The sequence below is a fragment of the Theobroma cacao genome, chromosome 4, assembly GCF_053813885.1.
Source record: "Theobroma cacao isolate CCN51 chromosome 4, ASM5381388v1, whole genome shotgun sequence".
In the NCBI taxonomy this organism is placed as follows: Eukaryota; Viridiplantae; Streptophyta; class Magnoliopsida; order Malvales; family Malvaceae; genus Theobroma; species Theobroma cacao.
The window spans coordinates 16117258-16135293 of record NC_142642.1 but is presented as its reverse complement, the minus strand read 5'-3'; positions in this window follow the sequence as shown (position 1 = coordinate 16135293).

Sequence of the window (18036 nt, the reverse complement as noted above, 5' to 3'; positions counted from 1 at the left end):
TTCTCGAAGTAAACATGCAATTTCAATCTGTTTTAATGAAAAATATAAAAAAATTCACCTCAAAATTAATAATGAGATTTAAAACCATTTAGAGCGAGTAATAAGGCTTTCAAAGGCATGAGTGACTATAAATAGACTTTTCTTGTTAGTGGATGGCTTCCACTCCATGTTTCCCGAGGTAGACATGCAATTTCAATCTGTTTCAATAAAAAATAAAAAAAATTCACCTCAAAATTAATAATGAGATTATAAAACCATTTAAAGCGAGTAATAAGGCTTTCAAAAGCATGAGTGACTACAAATGGACTTTTCTTGTTAGTGGATGGCTTTCGCTCCATGTTTCCCGAGGTAAACATGCAATTTCAATATGTTTTAATGAAAAATGTAAAAAAATTCAACTTAAAATCAGTAATGACATTATAAAACCATTTAAAGCGAGTAATAAGGCTTTCAAAGGCATGAGTGGCTATAAATAGACTTTTCTTGTTAATGAATGGCTTTCGCTCCATGTTTCCCGATGTAAACATGCAATCTCAATATGTTTTAAAAAAAATGTAAAAAAATTCAACTTAAAATCGATAATGAGATTAGAAAACCATTTAAAGCGAGTTATAAGGCTTTCAAAGGCATGAGTGACTATAAATAGACTTTTCGTGTTAGTGGATGTCTTTCCCTCCACGTTTCCAGAGGTAAATATGCAATTTCAATCTGTTTTAATGAAAAATGTAAAAAAATTCACCTCAAAATTAAGAATGAGATTATAAAACCATTTAAAGCGAGTAATAAGGCTTTCAAAAGCATGAGTGACTATAAATGGACTTTTCTTGTTAGTGGATGGCTTTCGCTCCATGTTTTCCTAGGTAGACATATAATTCAATCTGTTTTAATGAAAAATGTAAAAAAATTTAACTTAAAATCGATAATGAGATTATAAAACCATTTAAAGCGAGTTATAAGGCTTTCAAAGGCATGAGTGACTATAAATAGACTTTTCTTGTTAGTGGATGGCTTCCACTCCATGTTTCCCAAGGTAGACATGCAATTTCAATCTGTTTCAATAAAAGATGAAAAAAAATTCACCTCAAAATTAATAATGAGATTATAAAACCATTTAAAGCGAGTAATAAGGCTTTCAAAAGCATGAGTGACTATAAATGGACTTTTCTTGTTAGTGGGTGGCTTTCGCTCCATGTTTCCCGAGGTAGACAGATAATTCAATCTGTTTTAATGAAAAATGTAAAAAAATTTAACTTAAAATCAATAATAAGATTATAAAACCATTTAAAGCGAGTAATAAGGCTTTCAAAGGCATGAGTGACTATAAATAGACTTTTCTTGTTAGTGGATGGCTTCCACTCCATGTTTTTCGAGGTAAACATGCAATTGCAATCTGTTTTAATGAAAAATTTAAAAAAATTCACCTAAAAATTACTAATGAGATTTAAAACCATTTAGAGCGAGTAATAAGGCTTTCAAAGGCATGAGTGACTATAAATGCACTTTTCTTGTTAGTGGATGGCTTTCGCTCCATGTTTCCCAAGGTAAACATGCAATTTCAATCTCTTTTAACGAAAAATGTAATAAAATTCAACTTAAAATCAATAATGAGATTATAAAACCATTTAATGCGAGTAATAAGGCTTTCAAAGGCATGAGTGACTATAAATGGACTTTTCTTGTTAGTGGATTGCTCTCACTCCATGTTTTTCGAGGTATACATGCAATTGCACTCTGTTTTAATGAAAAATTTAAAAAAATTCACCTAAAAATTAATAATGAGATTTAAAACCATTTAGAGCGAGTAATAAGGCTTTCAAAGGTATGAGTGACTATAAATGGACTTTTCTTGTTAGTGGATGGCTTTCGCTTCATGTTTCCCGAGGTAAACATGCAATTTCAATCTGTTTTAATAAAAAATGTAAAAAAATTCAACTTAAAATCAATAATGACATTATAAAACCATTTAAAGTGAGTAATAAGGCTTTCAAGGGCATGAGTGACAATAAATGGACTTTTCTTGTCAATTGATGGCTTTGGCTTCACGTTTCTCAAGGTAAACATTCAATTATAAGCTGTTGTTATGAAAAATGTAAAAAAAATTCAACTTAAATCAGTAATGACATTATAAAACCATTTAACGCAAGTAATAAGGCTTTCAAAGGCATGAGTGACTATAAATAGACTTTTCTTGTTAGTGGATGGCTTTCACTCCATGTTTTCCGAGGTAAACATGCAATTTCAATCTCTTTTAATGAATAATGTAAAAAAGTTGAACTTAAAATCAATAATGAGATAAAAAAACCATTTAAAGCGAGTAATAAGGCTTTCAAAGGCATGAGTGACTATAAACGGAAGTTTCTTGTTGGTGGATGGCTTTCGCTCCATGTTTCCCAATGTAAACATGCAATCTCAATATGTTTTAATGAAAAATGTAAAAAAATTCAACTTAAAATCAATAATGACATTATTAAACCATTTAAAGCAAGTAATAAGGCTTTGAAAGGCATCAGTGACTATAAATAGACTTTTCTTGTCAATGGATAGTTTTTCGCTTCACGTTTCTTGAGGTAAACATTCAATTATAAGCTGTTTTTATCAAAAATGTAAAAACAATTTAACTTAAAATCATTAATGACATTATAAAACCATTTAAAGGGAGTAATAAGGCTTTGAAAAGAATGAATGAATATAAATGGACTTTTCTTGTTAATGGATGGCTTTCGCTCCATGTTTCTTGAGGTAAACATGCAATTTCAATCTCTTTTAACGAAAAATGTAAAAAAATTCAACTTAAAATCAATAATGAGATTATAAAACCATTTAATGCGAGTAATAAGGCTTTCAAAGGCATGAGTGACTATAAATGAACTTTTCTTGTTAGTGGATTGCTTTCACTCCATGTTTTTCGAGGTAAACATGCAATTGCAATCTGTTTTAATGAAAAATTTAAAACAATTCACCTAAAAATTAATAATTAGATTTAAAACCATTTAGAGCGAGTAATAAGGCTTTCAAAGGTATGAGTGACTATAAATGGACTTTTCTTGTTAGTGGATGGCTTTCGCTTCATGTTTCCCGAGGTAAACATGCAATTTCAATCTGTTTTAATAAAAAATGTAAAAAAATTCAACTTAAAATCAATAATGACATTATAAAACCATTTAAAGTGAGTAATAAGGCTTTCAAGGGCATGAGTGACAATAAATGGACTTTTCTTGTCAATGGATGGCCTTGGCTTCACGTTTCTCAAGGTAAACATTCAATTATAAGCTGTTTTTATGAAAAATGTAAAAAATTCAACTTAAATCAGTAATGACATTATAAAGCCATTTAACGCAAGTAATAAGGCTTTCAAAGGCGTGAGTGACAATAAATGAACTTTTCTTTTTAGTGGATGACTTTCGCTCCATGTTTCCCAAGGTAAACATATAATTCAATCTGTTTTAATGAAAAATGTAAAAAAATTTAACTTAAAATCAATAATGAAATTATAAAACCATTTAAAGCGAGTAACAAGGCTTTCAAAGGCATGAGTGACTATAAATAGACTTTTCTTGTTAGTGGATGGCTTTCACTCCATGTTTCCCGAGGTAAACATGCAATTTCAATCTCTTTTAATGAATAATGTAAAAAAGTTTAACTTAAAATCAATAATGAGATTATGAAACTATTTAAAGCGAGTAATAAGGCTTTCAAAGGCATGAGTGACTATAAACGGAAGTTTCTTGTTGGTGGATGGCTTTCACTCCATGTTTCCCGATGTAAACATGCAATCTCAATATGTTTTAATGAAAAATGTAAAAAAATTCAACTTAAAATCAATAATGACATTATTAAACCATTTAAAGCAAGTAATAAGGCTTTGAAAGGCATGAGTGACTATAAATAGACTTTTCTTGTCAATGGATAGCTTTCGCTTCACGTTTCTTGAGGTAAACATTCAATTATAAGCTGTTTTTATCAAAAATGTAAAAACAATTTAACTTAAAATCATTAATGATATTATAAAACCATTTAACGCGAGTAATAAGGCTTTGAAAAGAATGAATGAATATAAATGGACTTTTCTTGTTAATGGATGGCTTTCGCTTCATGTTTCTGGAGGTAAACATTGAATTTCAATCTGTTTTAATGAAAAACGTCAAAAAATTCAACTTAAAATCAATAATTACATTATAAAACCATTTAAAGTGAGTAATAAGGCTTTCAAAGGCATGAGTGACTATAAATAGAATTTTCTTGTCAATGGATGGCTTTGGCTTCACGTTTCTTAAGGTAAACATTCAATTATAAGCTGTTTTTATGAAAAATGTAAAAACAATTCAACTTAAAATCAGTAATGACATTATAAAACCATTTAAAGCGAGTAATAAGTCTTTCGAAGGCATGAGTGACTATAAATGGACTTTTCTTTTTAGTGGATGGCTTTCGCTCCATGTTTCCTGAGGTAAACATGCAATTCAATCTGTTTTAACAAAAAATATAAAAAAATTCAACTTAAAATCAATAATAAGATTATAAAACCATTTAAAGCGAGTAATAAGGCTTTCAAAGCCATGAGTGACTATAAATAGACTTTTCTTGTTAGTGGATGGCTTCCACTCGATGCTTCCCGAGGTAAACATGCAATTTCAATCTATTTTAATGAAAAATGTAAAAAAATTCACCTCGAAATTAATAATGAGATTTAAAACCATTTAGAGCAAGTAATAAGGCTTTCAAAGGAATGTATGAATATAAATGGAGTTTTCTTGTTAATGGATGGCTTTCGCTTCATGTTTCTGGAGGTAAACATTCAATTGCAACCTATTTTAATGAAAAACGTAAAAATATTCAGCTTAAAATCAATAATTACATTGTAAAACCATTTAAAGTGAGTAATAAAGCTTTCAAAGGCATGAGTGACTATAAATAGAATTTTCTTGTCAATGGATGGCTTTGGCTTCACGTTTCTCAAGGTAAACATTCAATTATAAGTTGTTTTTATGAAAAATGTAAAAAATATTCAACTTAAAATCAGTAATGACGTTATAAAACCATTTAAAGCGAGTAATAAGGCTTTCAAAGGCATGAGTGACTATAAATGGACTTTTCTTGTTAGTGGATGGCTTTCACTCCATGTTTCTCGAGGTAAACATGCAATTTCAATCTGTGTTATTGAAAAATGTAAAAAGATTCAACTTAAAATCAATAGTGAGATTATAAAACCATTTAAAGCGAGTAATAAGGCTTTCAAAGGCATGAGTGACTATAAATGGACTTTTCTTGTTAGTGGATGGCTTTCGCTCCATGTTTCCAGAGGTAAACATACAATTCAATCTGCTTTAATGAAAAATGCAAAAGAAATTCACTTAAAATCAATAATGAGATTATAAAACCATTTAAAGCGAGTAATCAGGCTTTCAAAGGCATGAGTGACTATAAATAGACTTTTCTTGTTAGTGGATGAGTTTCACTCCATGTTTCTCGAGGTAAACATGCAATTTCAATCATTTCAATTAAAAATGTAAAAAAATTCACCTCAAAATTAATAATGAGATTATAAAACCATTTAAAGCGAGTAATAAGGCTTTCAAAGGCATGAGTGACTATAAATGGACTTTTCTTGTTAGTGGATGGCTTTCGCTCCATGTTTCCTGAGGTAAACATACAATTCAATCTGCTTTAATGAAAAATGCAAAAGAAATTCACTTAAAATCAATAATGAGATTATAAAACCATTTAAAGCGAGTAATCAGGCTTTCAAAGGCACGAGTGACTATAAATAGACTTTTCTTGTTAGTGGATGAGTTTCACTCCATGTTTCTCGAGGTAAACATGCAATTTCAATCTGTTTCAATTAAAAATGTAAAAAAATTCACCTCAAAATTAATAATGAGATTATAAAACTATTTAAAACGAGTAATAAGGCTTTCAAAGGCATGAGTAACTATAAATGGACTTTTCTTGTTAGTGGATGGCTTTCGCTCCATGTTTCCCGAGTTAAACTTACAATTCAATCTGGTTGAATGAAAAATGTAAAAAAATTTAACTTAAAATGAATAATGAGATTATAAAACCATTTAAAGCGAGTAATAAGGCTTTCAAAGGCATGAGTGACTATAAATAGACTTTTCTTGTTAGTGGATGGCTTTCACTCCATGTTCCCGAGGTAAACATGCAATTTCAATCTGTTTCAATAAAAAATGAAAAAAAATTCCCCTCCAAATTAATAATGAGATTATAAAACCATTTAAAGCGAGTAATAAGGCTTTCAAAGGCATGAGTGACTATAAATGGACTTTTCTTATTAGTGGATGGCTTTGGCTCCACGTTTCTCAAAATAAACATTCAATTATAAGCTGTTTTTATGAAAAATGTAAAACAAATTCAACTTAAAATCAGTAATGACATTATAAAACCATTTAAAGTGAGAAATAAGGCTTTCAAAGGTATGAGTGATTATAAATGGACTTTTGTTGTTAGAAGATGACTTTCGCTCGATGTTTCCCGAGGTAAACATGCAATTCAATCTGTTTTAACGAAAAATGTAAAACAATTCAACTTAAAATCAATAATGAGATTATAAAACCATTTAAAGCGACTAATAAGGCTTTTAAAGGCATGAATGACTATAAATAGACTTTTCTTGCTAGTGGATGGCTTTCACTCCATGTTTCCCGAGGTAAACAAGCAATCTCAGTCTGTTTCAATACAAAATTCAAAAAAATTCACCTCAAAATAAATAATGAGATTATAAAACCATTTAAAGCGAGTAAAAAGGCTTTCAAAGGCATGAGTGACTATAAATGGACTTTTCTTGTTAGTGGATGGCTGTCACACCATGTTTCTCGAGGTAAAGATGCAATTTCAATCTGTTTGAATGAAAAATGCAAAAAAATTCACCTCAAAATTCATAATGAGATTTAAAACCATTTAGAGCAAGTAATAAGGTTTTGAAAGGCATGAGTGTCTATAAATGGACTTTTCTTGTTAGTGGATGGCTTTCGCTCCATGTTTCCCGAGGTAAACATGCAATTTCAATCTGTTTCAATAAAAAATGTGAAAAAATTCACCTTAAAACTAAAATGAGATTATAAAACCATTTAAAGCGAGTAATAAGGCTTTCAAAGGCATGAGTGACTATAAATGGACTTTTCTTGTTAGTGGATGGCTTTGGCTTCACTTTTCTCAATGTAAACATTCAATTATAAGCTGTTTTCATGAAAAATGTAAAACAAATTCAACAAAAAATCAATAATAACATTATAAAATCATTTAAAGCGAGTAATAAGGCTTTCAAAGGCATGAGTGACTATAAATGGACTTTTCTTATTAGTGGGTGGCTTTCGCTCCATATTTCCTGAGGTAAACATGCAATTTCAATCTGTTTTAATAAAAAATGCAAAACAATTCGCCTTAAAATTAATAATGAGATTTAAAACCATTTAGAGCGAGTAATAAGGCTTTCAAAGGTATGAGTGACTATAAATGGATTTTTCTTGTTAATGGATGGCTTTCTCTTCATGTTTCCCTAGGTAAACATGAAATTTCAATCTGTTTTAACAAAAAATGTAAAAAAATTTAACTTAAAATCGATAATGAGATTATAAAATCATTTAAAGCGAGTAATAAGGCTTTCAAAGGCATGAGTGACTATAAATGGACTTTTCTTGTTAGTGGGTGGCTTTCGCTCCATGTTTCCTGAGGTAAACATGCAATTTCAATCTGTTTTAATAAAAAATGAAAAAAAATTTACCTCAAAATTAATAATGAGATTATAAAACCATTTAAAGCGAGTGATGAGGCTGTCAAAGGCATGAGTGACTATAAATGGACTTTTCTTGTTAGTGGATGGCTTTCGCTCCATGTTTCCTGAGGTAACATGCAATTTCAATATGTTTTAATGAAAAATGTAAAAAAATTCAACTTAAAATCAATAATGAGATTATAAAACCATTTAAAGCGAGTAATAAGGCTTTCAAAGGCATGAGTGACTATAAATGGACTTTTGTTGTTAGTGGATGGCTTTCACTCCATGTTTTTCGAAGTAAACGTGCAATTTCAATCTGTTTTAATGAAAAATGTAGAAAAATTCACCTCAAAATTAATAATGAGATTTAAAACCATTTAGAGCGAGTAATAAGGCTTTCAAAGGCATGCGTGACTATAAATGGACTTTTCTTGTTAGTGGATGGCTTTCGCCCCATGTTTCCCGAGGTAAACATGCAATTTTACTCTGTTTTAACAAAAAATGTAAAAAAATTCAACTTAAAATCGATAATGAGATTAGAAAACCATTTAAAGCGAGTTATAAGGCTTTCAAAGGCATGAGTGACTATAAATAGACTTTTCGTGTTAGTGGATGTCTTTCCCTCCATGTTTCTCGAGGTATATATGCAATTTCAATCTGTTTTAATAAAAAATGGAAAAAAATTTACCTCAAAATTAATAATGAGATTATGAAACCATTTAGAGCGAGTAACAAGGCTTTCAAAGGCATGAGTGACGATAAATGGACTTTTCTTGTTAGTGGATGGCTTTCGTTCCATGTTTCCCGAGGTAAACATGCAATTTCAATCTCTTTTAATGAAAAATGTAAAAAAGTTCAACTTAAAATCAATAACGAGATTATAAAACCATTTAAAGCGAGTAATAAAGCTTTCAAAGGCATGAGTGACTATAAACAGAATTTTCTTATTAGTGGATGGCTTTCGCTCCATGTTTCCCAATGTAATCATGCAATCTCAATATGTTTTAATGACAAATGTAAAAAAATTCAACTTAAAATCAGTAATGACGTTATAAACCCATGTAAAGCGAGTAATAAGGCTTTCAAAGGCATGAGTGACTATAAATGGACTTTTGTTGTTAGTGGATGGCTTTCACTCCATGTTTGTCGAAGTAAACGTGCAATTTCAATTTGTTTTAACAAAAAATGTAAAAAAATTCAACTTAAAATCGATAATGAGATTAGAAAACTATTTAAAGCGAGTTATAAGGCTTTCAAAGGCATGAGTGACTATAAATAGACTTTTCGTGTTAGTGGATGTCTTTCCCTCCATGTTTCTCGAGGTATATATGCAATTTCAATCTGTTTTCATAAAAAATGTAAAAAAATTTACCTCAAAATTAATAATGAGATTATAAAACCATTTAGAGCGAGTAACAAGGCTTTCAAAGGCATGAGTGACGATAAATGGACTTTTCTTGTTAGTGGATGGCTTTCGTTCCATGTTTCCCGAGGTAAACATGCAATTTCAATCTCTTTTAATGAAAAATGTAAAAAAATTCAGCTTAAAATCAGTAATGACGTTATAAACCCATGTAAAGCGAGTAATAAGGCTTTCAAAGGCATGAGTAACTATAAACAGAATTTTCTTATTAGTGGATGGCTTTCGCTCCATGTTTCCCGAGGTAAACATGCAATTTCAATCTATTTCAATAAAAAATGTAAAAAAATTCACCTCAAAATTAATAATGAGATTATAAAACCATTTAAAGCGAGTAATAAGGCTTTCAAAGGCATGAGTGACTATAAATGGACTTTTCTTATTAGTGGATGGCTTTCGCTCCATGTTTCCCGAGGTAAACATGCAAATTCAATATGTTTTAATGAAAAATGTAAAAAAATTCAACTTAAAATCAATAATGAGATTATAAAACCATTTAAAGCGAGTAATAAGGCTTTCAAAGGCATGAGTGACTATAAATGGACTTTTGTTGTTAGTGGATGGCTTTCACTCCATGTTTCTCGAAGTAAACATGCAATTTCAATCTATTTTAATGAAAAATGTAAAAAAATTCGCCTCAAAATTGATAATAAGATTTAAAACCATTTAAAGCGAGTAATAAGGCTTTCAAAGGCATGCGTGACTATAAATGGACTTTTCTTGTTAGTGGATGGCTTTCGCTCCATGTTTCCCGAGGTAAACATGCAATTTCACTCTGTTTTAACAAAAAATGTAAAAAAATTCAACTTAAAATCAATAATGAGATTAGAAAACCATTTAAAGGGAGTTATAAGGCTTTCAAAGGCATGAGTGACTATAAATAGACTTTTCGTGTTAGTGGATGTCTTTCCCTCCACGTTTCTCAAGGTATATATGCAATTTCAATCTGTTTTTATAAAAAATGTAAAAAACTTTACCTCAAAATTAATAATGAGATTATAAAACCATTTAGAGCGAGTAGTAAGACTTTCAAAGGCATGAGTGACGATAATTGGACTTTTCTTGTTAGTGGATGGCTTTTGTTCCATGTTTCCCGAGGTAAACATGAAATTTCAATCTCTTTTAATGAAAAATGTAAAAAAGTTCAACTTAAAATCAATAACGAGATTATAAAACCATTTAAAGCGAGTAATAAGGCTTTCAAAGGCATGAGTGACTATAAACAGAATTTTCTTATTAGTGGATGGCTTTCGCTCCATGTTTCCCGATGTAATCATGCAATCTCAATATGTTTTAATGAAAAATGTAAAAACATTCAGGTTAAAATGAATAATGACATTATTAAACCATTTAGAGCGGGTAATAAGGCTTTGAAAGGCATGAGTGACTATAAATAGACTTTTCTTGCAATGGATGGCTTTCGCTTCACGTTTCTTGAGGTAAACATTCAATTATAAGCTGTTTTTATCAAATATGTAAAAACAATTCAACTTAAAATCATTAATGAGATTAGAAAACCATTTAAAGCGAGTAATAAGGCTTTGAAAAGAATGAATGAATATAAATGGACTTTTCTTGTTAATGGATGGCTTTCGCTTCATGTTTCTGGAGGTAAACATTCAATTTCAATATGTTTTAATGAAAAACGTAAAAAACTTCAACTTAAAATCAATAATTACATTATAAAACCATTTAAAGTGAGTAAAGGCTTTCAAAGGCATGAGTGACTATAAATAGAATTTTTTTGTCAATAGATGGCTTTGGCTTCACGTTTCTCAAGGTAAACATTCAATTATAAGCTGTTTTTATGAAAAATGTAAAAAAAAATCAACTTAAACTCAGTAATGACATTATAAAACCATTTAAAGTGAGTAATAAGGCTTTCAAAGGCATGAGTGACTATAAATGGACTTTTCTTGTTAGTGGATGGCTTTCACTCCATGTTTCCCGAGGTAACATGCAATTCAATCTGTTTTAACGAAAAATATAAAAAAATTGAACTTAAAATCAATAATGAGATTATTAAACCGTTTAAATTGAGTAATAAGGCTTTCAAAAGCATGAGTGACTATAAATAGACTTTTCTTGTTAGTGGATGGCTTCCACTCCATGTTTCCCGAGGTAAACATGCAATTTCAATCTATTTCAATAAAAAATGTAAAAAAATCACCTCAAAATTAATAATGAAATTATAAAACCATTTAAAGCGAGTAATAAGGCTTTCAAAGGCATGAGTGACTATAAATGGACTTTTCTTGTTAGTGGATGGCTTTCGCTCCATGTTTCCCGAGGTAAACATGCAAATTCAATATGTTTTAATGAAAAATGTAAAAAAATTCAACTTAAAATCAATAATGAGATTATAAAACCATTTAAAGCGAGTAATAAGGCTTTCAAAGGCATGAGTGACTATAAATGGACTTTTGTTGTTAGTGGATGGCTTTCACTCCATGTTTCTCGAAGTAAACATGCAATTTCAATATGTTTTAATGAAAAATGTAAAAAAATTCGCCTCAAAATTAATAATGAGATTTAAAACCATTTAGAGCGAGTAATAAGGCTTTCAAATGCATGCGTGACTATAAATGGACTTTTCTTGTTAGTGGATCGCTTTCGCTCCATGTTTCCCAAGGTAAACATGCAATTTCACTCTGTTTTAACAAAAAATGTAAAAAAATTCAACTTAAAATCGATAATGAGATTAGAAAACCATTTAAAGCGAGCTATAAGGCTTTCAAAGGCAGGAGTGACTATAAATAGACTTTTCGTGTTAGTGGATGTCTTTCCCTCCACGTTTCTCGAGGTATATATGCAATTTCAATCTGTTTTAATAAAAAATGTAAAAAAATTTACCTCAAAATTAATAATGAGATTAGAAAACCATTTAGAGCGAGTAATAAGGCTTTCAAAGGCATGAGTGACGATAAATGGACTTTTCTTGTTAGTGGATGGCTTTCGTTCCATGTTTCCCGAGGTAAACATGCAATTTCAATCTCTTTTAATGAAAAATGTAAAAAAGTTCAACTTAAAATCAATAACGAGATTATAAAACCATTTAAAGCGAGTAATAAGGCTTTCAAAGGCATGAGTGACTATAAACAGAATTTTCTTATTAGTGGATGGCTTTCGCTCCATGTTTCCCGATGTAATCATGCAATCTCAATATGTTTTAATGAAAAATGTAAAAACATTCAGCTTAAAATGAATAATGACATTATTAAACCATTTAGAGCGGGTAATAAGGCTTTGAAAGGCATGAGTGACTATAAATAGACTTTTCTTGCAATGGATGGCTTTCGCTTCACATTTCTTGAGGTAAACATTCAATTATAAGCTGTTTTTATCAAAAATGTAAAAACAATTCAACTTAAAATCATTAATGACATTAGAAAACCATTTAAAGCGAGTAATAAGGCTTTGAAAAGAATGAATGAACATAAATGGACTTTTCTTGTTAATGGATGGCTTTCGCTTCATGTTTCTGGAGGTAAACATTCAATTTCAATCTGTTTTAATGAAAAACGTAAAAAACTTCAACTTAAAATCAATAATTACATTATAAAACCATTTAAAGTGAGTAATAAGGCTTGCAAAGGCATTAGTGACTATAAATAGAATTTTTTTGTCAATGGATGGCTTTGGCTTCACGTTTCTCAAGGTAAACATTCAATTATAAGCTGTTTTTATGAAAAATGTAAAAAAATTCAACTTAAAATCAGTAATGACATTATAAAACCATTTAAAGTGAGTGATAAGGCTTTCAAAGGCATGAGTGACTATAAATGGACTTTTCTTGTTAGTGGATGGCTTTCGCTCCATGTTTCCTGAGGTAAACATGCAATTCAATCTGTTTTAACGAAAAATATAAAAAAATTGAACTTAAAATCAATAATGAGATTATAAAACCGTTTAAATTGAGTAATAAGGCTTTCAAAGGCATGAGTGACTATAAATAGACTTTTCTTGTTAGTGGATGGCTTCCACTCCATGTTTCCCGAGGTAAACATGCAATTTCAATCTATTTCAATAAAAAATATAAAAAAATTCACCTCAAAATTAATAATGAGATTATAAAAGCATTTAAAGCGAGTAATAAGGCTTTCAAAGGCATGAGTGACTATAAATGGACTTTTCTTGTTAGTGGATGGCTTTCGCTCCATGTTTCCCGAGGTAAACATGCAATTTCAATATGTTTTAATGAAAAATGTAAAAAAATTCAACTTAAAATCAATAATGAGATTATAAAACCATTTAAAGCGAGTAATAAGGCTTTCAAAGGCATGAGTGACTATAAATGGACTTTTGTTGTTAGTGGATGGCTTTCACTCCATGTTTCTTGAGGTAAACGTGCAATTTCAATCTGTTTTAATGAAAAATGTAAAAAAATTCACCTCAAAATTAATAATGAGATTTAAAACCATTTAGAGCGAGTAATAAGGCTTTCAAAGGCATGAGTGACTATAACTGGACTTTTCTTGTTAGTGGATGGCTTTCCCTCCATGTTTCCCAAGGTAAACATGCAATTTGAATCTGTTTTAATGAAAAATATAAAGAAATTCAACTTAAAATCAATAATGAGATTATAAAACCATTGAAAGCCAGTAATAAGGCTTTCAAAGGCATGAGTGACTATAAATAGACTTTTCTTGTTAGTGGATGGCTTTCACTCCATGTGTCCTGAGGTAAACATGCAGTTTCAATCTGTTTTAATAAAAAATGTAAAAAAATTCACCTCAAAATTAATAATGAGATTATAAAACCATTTAAAGCAAGTAATAAGGCTTTCAAAGGCATGAGTGACTATAAATGGACTTTTCTTGTTAGTGGATGGGTTTCGGTCCATGTTTCCCGAGGTAATAATGCAATTTCAATCTGTTTTATTGGAAAATGTAAAAAAATTCAACTTAATATCAATAATGAGATTATAAAACCATTTAAAGCGAGTAATAAGGTTTTCAAAGGCATGAGTGACTATAAATGGCTTTTCTCGTTAGTGGATGGCTTTCGCTCCATGTTTCCCGAGGTAAACATGCAATTTCAATATGTTTTAATGAAAAATGTAAAAAAATTCAACTTAAAATCAATAATGAGATTATAAAACCATTTAAAGCGAGTAATAAGGCTTTCAAAGGCATGAGTGACTATAAATGGACTTTTGTTGTTAGTGGATGGCTTTCACTCCATGTTTCTTGAGGTAAACGTGCAATTTCAATCTGTTTTAATGAAACATGTAAAAAAATTCACCTCAAAATTAATAATGAGATTTAAAACCATTTAGAGCGAGTAATAAGGCTTTCAAAGGCATGAGTGACTATAACTGGACTTTTCTTGTTAGTGGATGGCTTTCCCTCCATGTTTCCCAAGGTAAACATGCAATTTGAATATGTTTTAATGAAAAATATAAAGAAATTCAACTTAAAATCAATAATGAGATTATAAAACCATTGAAAGCCAGTAATAAGGCTTTCAAAGGCATGACTGACTATAAATAGAATTTTCTTGTTAGTGGATGGCTTTCACTCCATGTTTCCTGAGGTAAACATGCAATTCAATCTGTTTGAACGAAATATATAACAAAATTGAACTTAAAATCAATAATGAGATTATAAAACCGTTTAAATTGAGTAATAAGGCTTTCAAAGGCATGAGTGACTATAAATAGACTTTTCTTGTTAGTGGATGGCTTCCACTCCATGTTTCCCGAGGTAAACATGCAATTTCAATCTATTTCAATAAAAAATATAAAAAAATTCACCTCAAAATTAATAATGAGATTATAAAAGCATTTAAAGCGAGTAATAAGGCTTTCAAAGGCATGAGTGACTATAAATGGACTTTTGTTGTTAGTGGATGGCTTTCACTCCATGTTTCTCGAAGTAAACATGCAATTTCAATATGTTTTAATGAAAAATGTAAAAAAATTCGCCTCAAAATTAATAATGAGATTTAAAACCATTTAGAGCGAGTAATAAGGCTTTCAAAGGCATGCGTGACTATAAATGGACTTTTCTTGTTAGTGGATCGCTTTCGCTCCATGTTTTCCAAGGTAAACATGCAATTTCACTCTGTTTTAACAAAAAATGTAAAAAAATTCAACTTAAAATCGATAATGAGATTAGAAAACCATTTAAAGCGAGTTATAAGGCTTTCAAAGGCAGGAGTGACTATAAATAGACTTTTCGTGTTAGTGGATGTCTTTCCCTCCACGTTTCTCGAGGTATATATGCAATTTCAATCTGTTTTAATAAAAAATGTAAAAAAATTTACCTTAAAATTAATAATGAGATTAGAAAACCATTTAGAGCGAGTAATAAGGCTTTCAAAGGCATGAGTGACGATAAATGTACTTTTCTTGTTAGTGGATGGCTTTCGTTCCATGTTTCCCGAGGTAAACATGCAATTTCAATCTCTTTTAATGAAAAATGTAAAAAAGTTCAACTTAAAATCAATAACGAGATTATAAAACCATTTAAAGCGAGTAATAAGGCTTTCAAAGGCATGAGTGACTATAAACAGAATTTTCTTATTAGTGGATGGCTTTCGCTTCATGTTTCCCGATGTAATCATGCAATCTCAATATGTTTTAATGAAAAATGTAAAAACATTCAGCTTAAAATGAATAATGACATTATTAAACCATTTAGAGCGGGTAATAAGGCTTTGAAAGGCATGAGTGACTATAAATAGACTTTTCTTGCAATGGATGGCTTTCGCTTCACATTTCTTGAGGTAAACATTCAATTATAAGCTGTTTTTATCAAAAATGTAAAAACAATTCAACTTAAAATCATTAATGACATTAGAAAACCATTTAAAGCGAGTAATAAGGCTTTGAAAAGAATGAATGAACATAAATGGACTTTTCTTGTTAATGGATGGCTTTCGCTTCATGTTTCTGGAGGTAAACATTCAATTTCAATCTGTTTTAATGAAAAACGTAAAAAACTTCAACTTAAAATCAATAATTACATTATAAAACCATTTAAAGTGAGTAATAAGGCTTTCAAAGGCATGAGTGACTATAAATAGAATTTTTTTGTCAATGGATGGCTTTGGCTTCACGTTTCTCAATGTAAACATTCAATTATAAGCTGTTTTTATGAAAAATGTAAAAAAATTCAACTTAAAATCAGTAATGACATTATAAAACCATTTAAAGTGAGTGATAAGGCTTTCAAAGGCATGAGTGACTATAAATGGACTTTTCTTGTTAGTGGATGGCTTTCGCTCCATGTTTCCTGAGGTAAACATGCAATTCAATCTGTTTTAACGAAAAATATAAAAAAATTGAACTTAAAATCAATAATGAGATTATAAAACCGTTTAAATTGAGTAATAAGGCTTTCAAAGGCATGAGTGACTATAAATAGACTTTTCTTGTTAGTGGATGGCTTCCACTCCATGTTTCCCGAGGTAAACATGCAATTTCAATCTATTTCAATAAAAAATATAAAAAAATTCACCTCAAAATTAATAATGAGATTATAAAAGCATTTAAGGCGAGTAATAAGGCTTTCAAAGGCATGAGTGACTATAAATGGACTTTTCTTGTTAGTGGATGGCTTTCGCTCCATGTTTCCCGAGGTAAACATGCAATTTCAATATGTTTTAATGAAAAATGTAAAAAAATTCAACTTAAAATCAATAATGAGATTATAAAACCATTTAAAGCGAGTAATAAGGCTTTCAAAGGCATGAGTGACTATAAATGGACTTTTGTTGTTAGTGGATGGCTTTCACTCCATGTTTCTTGAGGTAAACGTGCAATTTCAATCTGTTTTAATGAAAAATGTAAAAAAATTCACCTCAAAATTAATAATGAGATTTAAAACCATTTAGAGCGAGTAATAAGGCTTTCAAAGGCATGAGTGACTATAACTGGACTTTTCTTGTTAGTGGATGGCTTTCCCTCCATGTTTCCCAAGGTAAACATGCAATTTGAATCTGTTTTAATGAAAAATATAAAGAAATTCAACTTAAAATCAATAATGAGATTATAAAACCATTGAAAGCCAGTAATAAGGCTTTCAAAGGCATGAGTGACTATAAATAGACTTTTCTTGTTAGTGGATGGCTTTCACTCCATGTGTCCTGAGGTAAACATGCAGTTTCAATCTGTTTTAATAAAAAATGTAAAAAAATTCACCTCAAAATTAATAATGAGATTATAAAACCATTTAAAGCAAGTAATAAGGCTTTCAAAGGCATGAGTGACTATAAATGGACTTTTCTTGTTAGTGGATGGGTTTCGCTCCATGTTTCCCGAGGTAATAATGCAATTTCAATCTGTTTTATTGGAAAATGTAAAAAAATTCAACTTAATATCAATAATGAGATTATAAAACCATTTAAAGCGAGTAATAAGGCTTTCAAAGGCATGAGTGACTATAAATGGCTTTTCTCGTTAGTGGATGGCTTTCGCTCCATGTTTCCCGAGGTAAACATGCAATTTCAATATGTTTTAATGAAAAATGTAAAAAAATTCAACTTAAAATCAATAATGAGATTATAAAACCATTTAAAGCGAGTAATAAGGCTTTCAAAGGCATGAGTGACTATAAATGGACTTTTGTTGTTAGTGGATGGCTTTCACTCCATGTTTCTTGAGGTAAACGTGCAATTTCAATCTGTTTTAATGAAAAATGTAAAAAAATTCACCTCAAAATTAATAATGAGATTTAAAACCATTTAGAGCGAGTAATAAGGCTTTCAAAGGCATGAGTGACTATAACTGGACTTTTCTTGTTAGTGGATGGCTTTCCCTCCATGTTTCCCAAGGTAAACATGCAATTTGAATCTGTTTTAATGAAAAATATAAAGAAATTCAACTTAAAATAAATAATGAGATTATAAAACCATTGAAAGCTAGTAATAAGGCTTTCAA